At 46.0% G+C, this 16268-nt stretch overlaps 1 protein-coding gene across 1 annotated transcript in view; it reads right to left on the bottom strand.

Annotated features, from left to right (window-relative positions):
- Window positions 1-16268, bottom strand: part of LOC138255715 (uncharacterized) — a 359027-nt gene that overhangs the window by 146190 nt on the left and 196569 nt on the right. The window lies entirely within an intron of this gene.

Raw genomic sequence — 16268 nt, forward strand, 5'->3', positions numbered from 1 at the left:
AGAAATCTCCAGTGGGTCGACGGAATCTTCCCCCTGCAACCGCAGGCACCAAAAGACTGCATCACTGGTCCTCTGGGTCCCCTGTCAGCACGATGAGCGTGGTCCCTGGAACTCAGCAACTCTGTCCAAGTGACTCCCACAGACTAGTGATTCTTCAGTCCAAGTTTGGTGGAGGTAAGTCCTTGCCTCCCCACGCTAGACTGCATTGCTGGGTACCGCGTGATTTGCAGCTGCTCCGGCTCCTGTGCACTCTTCCAGGATTTCCTTTGTGCACAGCCAAGCCTGGGTCCCCGACACTCTAACCTGCAGTGCACGACCTCCTGAGTTGTCCTCCAGTGTCGTGGGACCTTCTTTTGTGACTTCGGGTGAGCTCCGGTTCACTCCTCTTCGTAGTGCCTGTTCAAGCACTTCTGCGGCTGCTGCTTGCTTCTGAGTGGGCTCTTTGTCTTCTCTGTCTCCTCACGCAATTGGTGACATCCTGGTCCCTCCTGGGCCACAGCAGCATCCAAAAACCCTAACAGCAACCCTTGCAGCTAGCAAGGCTTGTTTACGGTCTTTCTGCACGGAAACACCTCTGCAAGCTTCTTCACGACGTGGGACATCCACCCTCCAAAGGGAAAGTTCCTAGTCCTCTTCGTTCTTGCAGAATCCACGGCTTCTACCATCTGGTGGCAGCTTCTTTGCACCCACAGCTGGCATTTCCTGGGCATCTGCCCACTCCTGACTTGATCGTGACTCTTGGACTTGGTCCCCTTGTTCCACAGGTACTCTCGTCCAGAAATCCATCGTTGTTGCATTGCTGGTGTTGGTCTTCCTTGCAGAATTCCCCTATCACGACTTCTGTGCTCTCTGGGGAACTTAGGTGCACTTTCCACCCACTTTTCAGGGTCTTGGGGTGGGCTATTTTTCTAACCCTCACTGTTTTCTTACAGTCCTAGCGACCCTCTACAAACTCACATAGGTTTGGGGTCCATTCGTGGTTCGCATTCCACTTCTAGAGTATATGGTTTGTGTTGCCCCTATACCTATGTGCTCTCATTGCAATCTGTTGTGACTATACATTGCTTGCATTGCTTTCTATTGCTATTACTGCATATTTTTGGTATTGTGTACATATATCTTGTGTATATTTGTTATCCTCATACTGAGGGTACTCACTGAGATACTTTTGGCATATTGTCATAAAAATAAAGTACCTTTATTTTTAGTATATCTGTGTATTGTGTTTTCTTATGATATTGTGCATATGACAGCAGTGGTATAGTAGGAGCTTTACACGTCTCCTAGTTCAGCCTAAGCTGCTCTGCTAAGCTACCTTTTCTATCAGCCTAAGCTGCTAGACACCCCTCTACACTAATAAGGGATAACTGGACCTGGTGCAAGGTGTAAGTACCCCTTGATACCCACTACAAGCCAGGCCAGCCTCCTACATTGGTTGTGCAGCGGTGGGATAAGTACTTGCAACTACTTACCACTCTGTCATTTTGTACTTTTCAAAAGAGAAAAATATACAAAACAAGTTCAGTGTATGTACACCTAACCAAAAAGTTTTGCTTTTCTTCTCTTACTCTATTGCTAAGTGCTGAAAAGTACCTCTAAAACTTTCAAAAAGTTCTTAAAAGTTGAAAAAGTGTTTTTTTTTTCTGTTCCTTAAAAAGTTCTAAAACATTTTCTCTCTTTTTCTGTCCCTTAAACCTTTTACTATCATGTCTGGTACAGGTCAAACTCTGGATCTGACCAGCACTGCTTATGACCACCTTAGCTGGAAAAGTGCAAGGAGTCTCTGCATTGATAGAGGTTTAGGGGTAGGGAAGAATCCCTCTAGAGAATTGTTAGTTAATATGCTCATTGAACATGATAAGACCATAGCTGGCACATCTGGTGAGAGATTAGCTGAAGGTTCACACTCTGATTCTGGGGTAGCCCCAGTAAAAGTGTTAGAAGGGAACCTTCCCAACCTGCCCCTTAGCAGGCCACCTAGCAGGGCTGGAACTGATGTGAGTTCTCATCATAGTAGAGAGATTACTCCTTTAGGCCAGGTTGTTAGAGTGCCATCTGTTAGGGACAGGTCTCCCTCTGTTCATTCACACCATTCTTCTGTGTCAAGGCATGTCCAACCCACCCACCCTGAAGACAGAGTGTTAGAAAGGGAACTCAATAGATTGAGAGTGGAAGAGTCCAGGCTGAAGCTCAAGAAGCAACAGCTGGATCTAGACAGGGAAGCTTTTGACTTAGAAAAAGAAAGACAGAGGTTGGGGTTTGGACCCCATGGTGGCAGCAGTAGTATTACAGATAGTAATCCTGTAAAAGAGCATGATTCTAGGAATCTGCACAAGATAGTTCCCCCTTACAAGGAGGGGGATGAAATTAACAAGTGGTTTGCTGCACTTGCGAGGGCCTGTATTATACAGGGGGTCCCTCAAAGGCAGTGGGCTGCTATCCTATGGCTATCTTTCAGTGAAAAGGGTAGGGATAGGCTCCTTACTGTTAAGGAAAGTGATGCCAATAATTTTACAGTTCTTAAGAATGCACTCCTAGATGGTTATGGCTTGACCACTGAACAGTACAGGATCAAGTTCGGAGAAACCAAAAAGGAGTCTTCACAAGACTGGGTAGACTTTGTTGACCATTCAGTGAAGGCCTTGGAGGGGTGGTTACATGGCAGTAAAGTTTCTGACTATGAAAGCCTGTATAACTTAATCCTGAGAGAGCATATTCTTAATAATTGTGTGTCTGATTTGTTGCACCAGTATCTAGTGGACTCAGATCTGACCTCTCCCCAAGAATTGGGAAAGAAGGCAGACAAATGGGTCAGAACAAGGGTGAACAGAAAAGTTCATACAGGGGGTGACAAGGATGGCAAGAAGAAACATGGTAAGTCTTTAGACAAGGGTGGGGACAAATCTAAAAATGAGTCTTCATCAGGCCCACAAAAACACTCTGGTGGGGGTGGTGGGCCCAAATCCTCTTCAAATCAAGTAAATAAACCATGGTGCTATTTATGTAAAGTAAAAGGCCATTGGACAACTGATCCCAGTTGTCCAAAGAAAAGCACCAAGCCTCCCACTACCACAGCCCCTACTGCTACACCTAGTGCCCCTAGTAATAGCAGTGGTGGTGGGAGCAAACCTACTAATAGCCAAACCAGGGGAGTAGCTGGGCTCACTTTTGGTAATTTAGTTGGGGTTGGTCTTGTTAGGGAGACCACAGAGGCTGTGTTAGTCTCTGAAGGTGCCATTGATTTGGCCACCTTGGTTGCTTGTCCCCTTAATATGGATAAGTACAAGCAACTTCCCCTAATAAATGGTGTTGAGGTTCAGGCCTACAGGGACACAGGTGCCAGTGTTACCATGGTAATAGAGAAACTGGTCCACCCTGAACAACACCTACTTGGTCACCAGTACCAAGTGACTGATGCTCATAACAACACTCTTAGCCACCCCATGGCTGTTGTGAATCTCAACTGGGGGGGTTACTGGTCCAAAGAAAGTTGTGGTTGCCTCAGATTTACCTGTAGACTGTCTACTAGGGAACGATTTAGAGACATCAGCTTGGGCAGAAGTGGAGTTGGAGGCTCATGCAGCAATGCTGGGCATTCCTGGGCATATTTTTGCTTTGACAAGGGCTCAGGCCAAAAAGCAAAAAGGACAGGGTGACTTGGATCCTGGAACAATGGACCAAGTGCTCCCTAAAGCTAGGGTTAGTAAAGGTAAAACACTAGCTACTACCCCTCCCTCTACAGTGGATTCAACTTCTGAGGAAGAAAAATTTCCACCCTGTGCAGAACCTACACCAGAGGAGCTGGCATCAGACACTGCTGAGCTTTTGGGTGGAGGGGGGCCTGCCAGGGAGGAGCGGAGTGTGGCACAGCAGACCTGTCCCACACTAGAGGGTCTAAGACAGCAAGCTGTCAAACAGCAAAATGGGGATGTCAGTGACTCTCACAGAGTTTACTGGGAGGACAACCTCTTGTATACTGAGGCAAGGGACCCTAAACCTGGAGCAGCCAGGAGATTGGTCATTCCCTTGCAATACAGAGAGTTCCTCCTAACTCTAGCCCACGACATTCCCTTGGCTGGACATTTGGGACCAATGAAAACTTGGACAGGCTTGTTCCCTTGTTTCATTGGCCTAGAATGTCAGAGGATACAAAGGAATTTTGTAAGTCATGTGTCACCTGGCAAGCCAGTGGCAAAACAGGTGGCACCCCAAAGGCACCCCTTATTCCACTGCCTGTGGTTGGGGTCCCCTTTGAAAGGGTAGGGGTTGACATAGTATGCCCCCTTGGCCCTCCTACTGCTTCAGGCAATAGGTTTATCTTGGTGGTATTGGACCATGCCACCAGATATCCTGAAGCAATTCCTCTAAGGACCACTACAGCTCCTGCAGTGGCAAAAGCCCTCCTGGGAATCTTTTCCAGGGTGGGCTTCCCAAAAGAGGTGGTATCAGACAGGGGAAGCAATTTCATGTCTGCTTACTTAAAGGCCATGTGGAAGGAATGTGGTGTTACATACAAGTTCACCACACCCTCTCATCCACAAACAAATGGACTGGTTGAGAGGTTTAATAAAACTCTCAAAGGAATGATAATGGGACTCCCTGAAAAACTCCGGAGGAGATGGGATGTCCTGTTACCTTGCCTCCTTTTTGCTTACAGGAAGGTACCCCAAAAAGGAGTGGGCTTCAGCCCCTTTGAACTCCTATTTGGACACCCTGTAAGAGGTCCTCTAACACTTGTGAAGGAGGGTTGGGAACAACCTTTAAAAGCTCCTAAGCAAGACATAGTGGACTATGTACTTGGCCTAAGATCTAGGATGGCAGCGTACATGAAAAAGGCCAGTAAAAACCTTCAGGCCAGCCAAGAGCTCCAAAAGCAATGGCATGACCAGAAGGCTGTTCTGATTCAGTACCAACCAGGGCAGAAAGTGTGGGTCTTGGAGCCTGTGGCCCCAAGAGCACTCCAAGACAATTGGAGTGGACCCCACATTATTGTTGAGAAAAAGGGAGAAGTCACCTACTTGGTTGACTTGGGCACTGCCAGGAGTCCCCTTAGGGTGCTCCATGTCAATCGCCTGAAACCCTACTATGACAGGGCTGATCTCACCCTGCTCATGGCAACAGATGAAGGACAGGAAGAAGAGAGTGACCCTCTCCCTGATCTCTTCTTTTCCACAGAACAAGATGCTCTAGTGGAAGGTGTAGTTCTGGCAGATTGTCTTACTGCTGAGCAGAAAGACCACTGCATAAATCTCCTGGGTCAGTTTTCTGAACTCGTTTCTACTGTTAATCATAGAAAGAGGGACCAGGAGTTTTTTATGGTCCAGTGTACAATCTCCCTAACGAAGTAATAAATAAAGTAGTACACTGTTCCAAATTAAAGAAGGGAAGGACTCTATTAGTCAGGAGTGAGAACCTTCAAGCATCACATTGGATGTCTGGTTTCATCATTGGGAACACTCCTCGTTAGGCCGGTATTGCAATGCCTAACGGGCTCCCAAACGGGAGCTCTTAACCGTATTGCGGTTATATGATGAGTAGTTGATTTCAAATGCTCATGCAATTATGGAGAGACGAGAGTAAAATTGGTTATCCATCCTAGAACAATGTTGAGGGTTCTCACTCCTGACTAATAGAGTCCTTCCCTACTTTAATTTGGAACAGTGTACTACTTTATTTATTACCTCGTTTCTACTGTGCCAGGCACCACTTCTTGATGTGAGCACACTATAGATACTGGAGACAGCTTGCCTGTCAAAAGTAAGATCTATAGGCAGCCTGACCATGTCAGAGACTGCATAAAACAAGAGATTCAGAAAATGCTTGAACTGGGAGTGGTTGAGAACTCTGAAAGTCCATGGGCCTCTCCTGTGGTACTTGTACCAAAGCCTCATTCCAAAGATGGGAAAAGGGAAATTAGATTTTGTGTAGACTACAGAGGTCTCAACCAGGTAACCAAAACTGATGCTCACCCTATACCCAGGGCAGATGAGCTAATAGGTACACTGGCATCTGCCAAGTATCTAAGCACCTTTGATTTGACTGCAGGGTATTGGCAGATCAAGTTATCAGAGGATGCTAAAGCAAAAACTGAATTTTCAACCATTGGAGGGCACTACCAATTCACAGTAATGCCTTTTGGTTTGAAAAAATGCACCTGCCACTTTCAAAGGTTGGTGAATACAGTCCTGCAAGGGTTGGAGGCTTTTAGTGCAGCATATCTAGACGATATAGCTGTCTTTAGCTCCACCTGGGATAATCACCTGGTCCACCTGTGGAAAGTTTTGGAGGCCCTGAAAAAGGCAGGCCTCACTATCAAGGCTTCAAAGTGCCAGATAGGGCAGGGGAAAGTGGTTTATCTGGGACACCTGGTAGGTGGAGAACAGATTACACCACTTCAGGGGAAAATCCAAACTATGTTAGATTGGGTTCCCCCTACAACTCAGACTCAGGTGAGAGCCTTCTTAGGCCTCACTGGGTACTACAGGAGGTTCATAAAGAACCATGGCTCCATAGCAGCCCCTCTTAATGACCTCACTTCAAAGAAAATGCCTAAAAAGGTATTGTGGACAGCTAACTGTCAGAAAGCTTTTGAGGAGCTGAAGCAGGCCATGTGCTCTGCACCTGTCCTGAAAAGCCCCTGTTACTCCACAAAAATAATTGTCCAAACTGATGCATCTGAATTAGGGGTAGGGGCAGTCTTATCAGAACTTAATTCTGAGGGCCAGGATCAACCTGTTGCTTTTATCAGTAGGAGGTTGACCCCTAGAGAAAAGCGTTGGTCTGCCATAGAGAGGGAGGCCTTTGCTGTGGTCTGGGCACTGAATAATTTGAGGCCATACCTGTTTGGCACTCACTTCATCGTTCAGACAGACCACAAACCTCTACTTTGGCTAAAACAAATGAAAGGTGAAAACCCTAAATTGTTGAGGTGGTCCATATCCCTACAGGGAATGGACTATACAGTGGAACATAGACCTGGGAGTACCCACTCCAATGCAGAAGGACTCTCCAGATATTTCCACTAAGACAATGAAGACTCATCAGGGCATGGCTAGTCTTATTGTCCTTCGTTTGGGGGGGGGGAGGTTGTGTAGGAAAGTACCATCTTGCCTGGCATGTTACACCCATATTTCACTGTATATATGTTGTTTTAGTTGTATGTGTCACTGGGACCCTGCCAGCCAGGGCCCCAGTACTCATAAGAGTGCCCTGTATGTGTTACCTGTGTGTTGACTAACTGTCTCACTGAGGCTCTGCTAACCAGAACCTCAGTGGTTATGCTCTCTCATTTCTTTCCAAATTGTCACTAACAGGCTAGTGACCAATTTCACCAATTTACATTGGCATACTGGAACACCCTTATAATTCCCTAGTATATGGTACTAAGGTACCCAGGGTATTGGGGTTCCAGGAGATCCCTATGGGCTGCAGCATTTCTTTTGCCACCCATGGGGAGCTCTGACAATTCTTACACAGGCCTGCCACTGCAGCCTGAGTGAAATCACGTCCACGTTATTTCACAGCCATTTACCACTGCACCTAAGTAACTTATAAGTCACCTATATGTCTAATCTTTACCTGGTAAAGGTTGGGTGCTAAGTTACTTAGTGTGTGGGCACCCTGGCACTAGCCAAGGTGCCCCCACTTTGTTCAGGGCAAATTCCCCGGACTTTGTGAGTGCGGGGACACCATTACACGCGTGCACTATACATATGTCACGACATATGTATAGCGTCACAATGGTAACTCCGAACATGGCCATGTAACATATCTAAGATTCTGGCATTGGGGAGACAATTCCATGATCCCCCGAGTCTCTAGCACAGACCCGGGTACTGCCAAACTACCTTTCCAGGGGTTTCACTGCAGCAGCTGCTGCTGCCAACCCCTCAGACAGGTTTCTGCCCTCCTGGGGTCCAGCCAGGCTTGGCCCAGGAAGGCAGAACAAAGGTCTTCCTCAGAGAGAGGGTGTTACACCCTCTCCCTTTGGAAAAAGGTGTCAGGGCTGGGGAGGAGTTGCCTCCCCCAGCCTCTGGAAATGCTTTGATGGGCACAGATGGTGCCCATCTCTGCATAAGCCAGTCTAAACCGGTTCAGTGATCCCCCAGCCCTGCTCTGGTGCGAAACTGGACAAAGGAAAGGGGAGTGACCTGCAATCAACAACTAGTGGCAACTCATTACTTGAAATAAAAGCACATTCTAAATATATAAGTAAGAACTTATGAGTGCTCTTACACTGACACACATCGTTGCCTTGATGTGTAAAGCCAGGTCTGCTAAAAGTAGACCTGTTCTAATAGTGAGGAAACAACTCAGTGGGGCACATCAACAAGACAGTTTTTTAGTCAATTAAATGCACAAACTCTTATATACACAACATGTTTATAATATGACATTATATTTTAATCTAAACAAAAAACTACAAAGGAAAGGAAGAGAACCACCACCACACAACCTTAGTGGCAAAGTGTTTTTTTTCCATTTCTCCCCCTTAAGTATCCGAAAGTAAAGTGTAAGATACTTCCCATGTCTCCAAAAGCTGGTCCATTACAGCCACAGCGATATTCAACCCTGCCACATGCAAACCCAAGTGAAAAGGAGATTCTTTTTTGTTGGCATAGATCGCTTAATGTCCAAAAGTTCCCTTTTGTCGGCAATGAGCCGTTATCCATCCAAAACAAACCCTCCTTGTGTAATGGTGAGGAAAGTAAGTTAAACATCAAGGAAAAAGATTGATCAAACATGTAGAACTACCCTACTGGGTCAAAAGACGAAGGTGCGAGACAGCTCGTCATACAGAGGAATGAGTTTCTGTACTACGTATAGCCAGAATAGTTCTAATATATATCGCATTCTTTGTAAACATTGGAATATTCTACAGACAGATGAGACACTTGCTGCTCTACTTCCTAAAAAAACTAAAATGATCCACAAAAGAGGCAAAACTATTAGAAATGAAGTTTGCAAAAGTTTTTTACCACCGTTAATGGAAAGCAAAACAACATGGCTTCCTAACAAAATTGCGGGTTTCTATAAGTGTGGGAATTGCAATATGTGCAGTATGGCAATGCATAAAACTACTGAATTCAGTTATAATGGTAGTGATAAGTATATAATCTCCACTTTTATTAACTGCAATACGAAATTTGTGGTATATTTATTGGAATGTATATGTGGCCAGATATATGTGGGCAGCACAATAAGGCCCTTGAAGGAACGTATTCAAGAACATATCAGAGCCCTAAGAAATCATGACACAGCATCACCGCTAGTACGGCATGTTAAAGATAAACATCCAGGAATGGAGGTACCATTAGTAAAATACATGGGTATAAATCATATCCCAACGAATGCTAGGGGTGGCAATAGAACATTGGATTTGCGTAAAAATGAAGCAAAATGGATTATTAAATTAAGAACGATTGAAATGGGTATGAACTTGGATGACGAATTATACCATTTCATTTGAATGTATTTATTTGGTATATTATTGATGAAGAATAGCATACAAATGATATGAGTTGCTAACTTTGGTGATAGACATCTCATACCCTAATCTGCTACAGATTGGGGGGGTCTTATTTTTCTTTTTCATATTCTCTACATGCTGGGGATACCTTTTTACTTTGCATGTTCACTTACGTGATTTATTTTTGTACATATTTGGGGTAAGAATTTTGTTGCCACCATGACATTGGATGGTTGATAATTTTACTTTTCTTGTTTTTTGTTGGCAAATAGATCTAACTTATATCTTTTCACAAAGTCTAAATCTTATTACTTTAGTAACATTCTGCAGAAATGGTATATGTTAGAATGATACATGATATATGAAGTTCGCCACTCAAAAATGGCCGCGGTTCTCATGGTGTGATAGCTCTTACAGAATACGAACCACTCCAAAATGGCTGCCGTGGTTCCAATGTATAGGCGTAAGTCCGTTTGTGCTGTTAAGTAATCCTTTCGGAGTTTGAACGCGGCACTCAAAATGCGATAAATAGATTTAATTTATATCTTTTCACCAAGTTTGAATCTTATTATTTTAATGGCATTCTGCAAAAATGGTATATGGTAGATTGATACACGATATATGATGATCGCCATTCAAAAATGGCCGCCGATCTCATTGCATGGTAGCTTTTACTTAATACGAACCACTCCAAAATGGCCGCCGTGATTCTAATGGGTAGACATAAGTCCGTTTTTTGTTGTTAAGTAGTTCTATCTGAGTATAAACGTGGCGCTCGAAATGTGGCCAGGAAATTTATACTCATTATTAATAAAGCTGGAAGACTCACAGGGGGTTAATAACACGGCCTATGCACCAGTTATATGATAGGATATATCAAAATCATCATTAAAAGATGGCCGCCGGATACACAGTCAATTCGTCCATACTTTGTGTTAGTGGTTATGGAATATGAGCCACTTTAAAATGGCCGCCGTGTCTCTAATGGATAGGCGGGAGTCCGTTTTTTCTGTTTATCAGCTCCTTGTCAGTATGAGCGTGGCGTTTTAAATGCCGGCGAGGGGCTTGCCCTGACTTCGAATAAGTTGGAGGTTCTAAACGGTGCCCTCAATACTTTTGGCCAAGATATATCACAAAACGGAATTAGGACGAATCAAAAGAACAAAAAGAGGGTCATATAGGTAAGTGCATAGCACAGGTTTGGGAAGTGGGTGTCATGTAATTTAATGGAAAAATGGAGCCTCATTTGAGTGTTTGTTCGATTACGGAACGGTGGAGAGTTATTGGTATAAAGTTTACTAGATGGGTGGATGATAACTATATTGAAATGGAGTTTCCCTTAGAGAGAATACTAGAGATATTTTCGACTATTTGTATTGCAGTTGGTTCCGCAACACATGAGGTTTGCGATGCCCGTTTAAATTGATTTTGAAGAAAAAAGAGGTGACTGACTGTGGTTTCAAACAGGTCAGTAACGACATTACAAAATATTACATTTACATTCTGGAAAAACATTTTTTGACAAGCAGAAGGAGAGTAATAAAATTGTCATTTTCCTCCCTTTTTTGTAGAGGATGGTAGAAGGGATAGGAACATAAGGACATAGAAATAATTAAAGGTATATACTTATGGGACTTACTTTCCTCACCATTACACAAGGAGGGTTTGTTTTGGATGGATAACGGCTCATTGCCGACAAAAGGGAACTTTTGGACATTAAGCGATCTATGCCAACAAAAAAGAATCTCCTTTTCACTTGGGTTTGCATGTGGCAGGGTTGAATATTGCTGTGGCTGTAATGGACCAGCTTTTGGAGACATGGGAAGTATCTTACACTTTACTTTCGGATACTTAAGGGGGAGAAATGGAAAAAAAACACTTTGCCACTAAGGTTGTGTGGTGGTGGTTCTCTTCCTTTCCTTTGTAGTTTTTTGTTTAGATTAAAATATAATGTCATATTATAAACATGTTGTGTATATAAGAGTTTGTGCATTTAATTGACTAAAAAACTTCTTTGTTGATGTGTTTTGGGAAAAACTAAAGAACAAAATGTCAGATATATTTTAATTCTTGTAAAAAATTGTACATGCATATTTGTTGTTATTGATTGTTGCTTGTTATGATTTTCTCAGCCTTGAAGAAGTCCAGTCAGGACGAAACACGTGTCGGCTGATGGCTTTTTATTGTTTTTCGATATGCTTTGTGTATATGTATATATGTGTATGTGTAAAATAGGATTGTCTCTTTTTGTATTAAAACTTCTATTTGTATGGACATATTTGTTTCTCTTGGTTAGTCTTACATTTGTATATGTCATACTTTTTGTATATTTTGTTGACGTTTCTCAGGAAAGGAAGACAACATATTAAGTATTATAGTTAGATTTCTATTGTTTTTCCCATGTCATTTTATTAAGATATCAAATTATCTTCAAATGTAGACACTGTCTTGTTGATGTGCCCCACTGAGTTGTTTCCTCACTCCCCTGACCTGCACCTCCCCTGGGAGGTGCCCAGAGCTCCTCCAGTGTGCTCCAGACCATCTTGGAAACAGAGGTGCTGCTGGCACACTGGACTGCTCTGAGTGGCCAGTGCCAGCAGGTGACATCAGAGACTCCTTCTGATAGGCTCTTACCTGTGTTGCTAGCCTATCCTCCTTCCTAAGTAGCCAAACCTCCTTTTCTGGCTATTTAGGGTCTCTGCTTTGGGGAATTCTTTAGATAACGAATGCAAGAGCTCATCAGAGTTCCTCTGCATCTCTCTCTTCACCTTCTGCCAAGGAACCGACCGCTGACTGCTCTGGACACCTGCAAAACCGCAACAATGTAGCAAAGACGACTACTGCAACTTTTTATCGCTTATCCGGCTGCCTTCTCAACTGTTTTCCTGGTGGTGCATGCTGTGGGGGTAGTCTGCCTCCTCTCTGCACTAGAAGCTCCGAAGAAATCTCCCGTGGGTCGACGGAATCTTCCCCCTGCAACCGCAGGCACCAAAAGACTGCATCACCGGTCCTCTGGGTCCCCTCTCAGCATGACGGGCATGGTCCCTGGAACTCAGCAACTCTGTCCAAGTGACTCCCACAGTCCAGTGACTCTTCAGTCCAACTTTGGTGGAGGTAAGTCCTTGCCTCCACACGCTAGACTGCATTGCTGGGTACCGCGTGATTTGCAGCTGCTCCGGCTCCTGTGCACTCTTCCAGGATTTCCTTTGTGCACAGCCAAGCCTGGGTCCCTGACACTCTAACCTGCAGTGCCGGCGTCGTGGGACCTTCTTTTGTGACTTCGGGTGAGCTCTGGTTCACTCTTCTTCGTAGGGCCTGTTCTGGCACTTCTGCGGGTGCTGCTTGCTTCTGAGTGGGCTCTTTGTCTTGCTGGACGCCTCCTCTGTCTCCTCACGCAATTGGTGACATCCTGGTCCCTCCTGGGCCACAGCAGCATCCAAAACCCCTAACAGCAACCCTTGCAGCTAGCAAGGCTTGTTTGCGGTCTTTCTGCACGGAAACACCTCTGCAAGCTTCTTCACGACGTGGGACATCCACTCTCCAAAGGGTTAGTTCCTAGTCCTCTTCGTTCTTGCAGAATCCATGGCTTCTACCATCCGGTGGCAGCTTCTTTGCACCCACAGCTGGCATTTCCTGGGCATCTGCCCACTCCTGACTTGATCGTGACTCTTGGACTTGGTCCCCTTGTTCCACAGGTACTCTCGTCCGGAAATCCATCGTTGTTGCATTGCTGGTGTTGGTCTTCCTTGCAGAATTCCCCTATCACGACTTCTGTGCTCTCTGGGGAACTTAGGTGCACTTTGCACCCACTTTTCAGGGTCTTGGGTTGGGCTATTTTTCTAACCCTCACTGTTTTCTTACAGTCCCAGCGACCCTCTACAAGCTCACATAGGTTTGGGGTCCATTCGTGGTTCGCATTCCACTTCTAGAGTATATGGTTTGTGTTGCCCCTATACCTATGTGCTCTCATTGCAATCTATTGTGACTGTACATTGCTTGCATTGCTTTCTATTGCTATTACTGCATATTTTTGGTATTGTGTACATATATCTTGTGTATATTTGCTATACTCATATTGAGGGTACTCACTGAGATACTTTTGGCATATTGTCATAAAAATAAAGTACCTTTATTTTTAGTATATCTGTGTATTGTGTTTTCTTATGATATTGTGCATATGACACCAGTGGTGTAGTAGGAGCTTTACACGTCTCCTAGTTCAGCCTAAGCTGCTCTGCTAAGCTACCTTTTCTATCAGACTAAGCTGCTAGACACCTCTTCTACACTAATAAGGGATAACTGGACCTGGTGCAGAGTGTAAGTACCCCTTGGTACCACTACAAACCAGGCCAGCCTCCAACACCAGGCCCCTGCAGTTCGAGGACAAATCAAGTTCAAGCCAACCAGTCCATGCTGCACAAAGGGGTCTCCATGAACTAAGCATAGTCATTCAGCACCTGTACTATCACTTAGCATGTATGGCACCAGTCGTATTTGAGAGAAGACCTCTCCTTCTGTTCTGCCCTGGGTCTCTGATCATAGTGTGCCATCCGGACAAACAGGGATGCGGACTCTGGCAGAGGGACCCAGCCATGTCCATTCTTTTGTTCTGGCCAGGCCACTGCACCAGAACCGGGCAGGTTCCTCGACCCCTAGTGGTACTAGGTGAGATTCCCCAAGCAAGAGAGTTCAGCCAGTCCTGCGCCACCTGCGGGGATTCGTACAGGTGGACCTGGCTCTCGTACTGTACATGTAGTTTGACTGGAAATAATAAACTCTATCTAATATTCCGGTCTCACGTTTTCCTTTTTACGAACAGGAAGTTGTTGTGCAGGGTAGATAAATATATTTTTTGTCCTCATATCCAGCAGGGCTGTGAGTGTAGACATGTTGAGGAATAACATCCTGGTCATGATGGTTGAACAGGCAAGCTGTCGTGGCATCACAGCCAGTGCCCTGTGCAATCGTTCAATTGTGAAGAAATTGAACAGCCTTGGGGGCTTGAGCACTGTAGTGATCCAATCTTCGATGAGGAGCTCTGCGGAGGGACCTTCCGCTTATCCCCAGAAGCCCACCAACCTTATGTTATTGCAACAGGAGCGTCCCTCATCATCCTTCATCCATTCTTCTGTATTTGTAACACTGCATTTCAGCACCTTGACCGTGGCTTTCAGTATTGCAACCTCCCGTTTAGGGTACCCACATCATCTTCCACCACCGTCGTTCGGTCTGCGACTTTGCAGTGGTCCAGATACAGGTGATTGATCTTGATGGCCATTGTGTTGATCTTTCCCTCTAAATTGAACTCAGAGCCCTGAAATGCTGCCAGAAGTTCTGCTGGGGTGGACTTCCAGCCCATGCAGTCAGCGGGGCAATCCCTCTTCATGGCCCGGCGAGAACATCTCCAGTCTTGATACTGTGTATTGATCCATTTTGTTGGGTTGGGCCTGGGCTATTTTCACTGCCTTGTCATGATTAGGGGACACCTAGTGTCAGGTGTAGGCCTCAGGACCCCCAGGTGCACAGTCTATGTCCTGGCCTCACATGTTGACTGCCGCCAGCAGTCAGGCACTGACACTTCTGGGGATAGATGCAGCCACCGGGCCCCCCCCACCTGGGGACAATCAGGAGCCAGGCAGCCCACTTCAGTGCTCCCACATGTAGCATCTTTGAAAACAGGACCCTCCGCTAGTAGCCTCGGCCACACAGGAGGGCGTAGCAGAGCCTCATTGTCACTATCATGTATGCCAGGCACACAGGCCAGCGGCGCCGCCACAGGGTGGTGGGTATAGATTTCTTATTGGAATCTCACCCCAGAGTTCAGTATCATTCCTCCCAGCGTGCACGGCATCACTGCTCACTCCAAAAGTCAGCGCGGGGACTGGTGAAATAGCGCCCCTCTCTCAGAACCACACAGTCAAAGCAGCCATCCAGTTATATCCCTTTCAGCGGCACTCTCAGGCTGGTTATATGTCCCTTAAACAACTTTAGGGCAGCGTGGTCACCCACAGCACTCGGTATGAGGGCACCTCCCTGTATTCTGTGCCTTGTGGAGGCCAGTCCATCTCCAGGGCCCCAGCCATCAAATGCACCCACTAGGGGGTTAATCATGTTCAGGAGCGCTGGGGAGCGCAGGGGCGAGCAGCCACTCACCAGGATGCAGGTCGCATGAAGAGACAGCTGACGATTCAAAGGCCGGCAGCATGGATGTGTGTCCTGCGCAGATTAAACCTTCCCTCAGGGTCCCAACCACCAGACAAATCTAGCCGGTATCTTTTAGCAGAGAACGGCCCCCATTAGGATTGCTGGGGGGCCCAGGCCAACGCCCATTGCCACCAGAGCCCACTCTTTAGTCCCAGAAAAGGAGCACCACCAGTTTTTAGGCAAGCCTCTATGTGGCCCACATGGTCCCAACGTCGGCCCGCCCAGGGGCCTGATCTGGACAGTTCACCATTGACCCCTGCACTAGGGGTCCCACCCAGGAGGAGTAGCAATCCCAGGTGGTATTGCAGGGTGGCAGGATGGGACAGGAAGCGCACAGAGATGCACTGCTTAGAAGTGGGCTCTTCTGCTCGATCGGTCCGCCCTCCTAACCTAGGTCTCAAGTTCTCGCCCAACCAGCTTCTATCAATGGGGGCCCAGGTGCCGCTCCAGAATTGTGATCGGGGCACCAATATCTTTCATATGATCCCCCGGGACTCCAGTCACCTCATCCGGCATTCTCAGTGAGCAGTTGAGGAAGGATTAGACAGAATGAAGGGCTCCGTGGCATGACCCTATGGGTTTTGCGCCTATGTGA

This window comes from Pleurodeles waltl, chromosome 1_1 (assembly GCF_031143425.1).
Source record: "Pleurodeles waltl isolate 20211129_DDA chromosome 1_1, aPleWal1.hap1.20221129, whole genome shotgun sequence".
NCBI lineage: Eukaryota > Metazoa > Chordata > Amphibia > Caudata > Salamandridae > Pleurodeles > Pleurodeles waltl.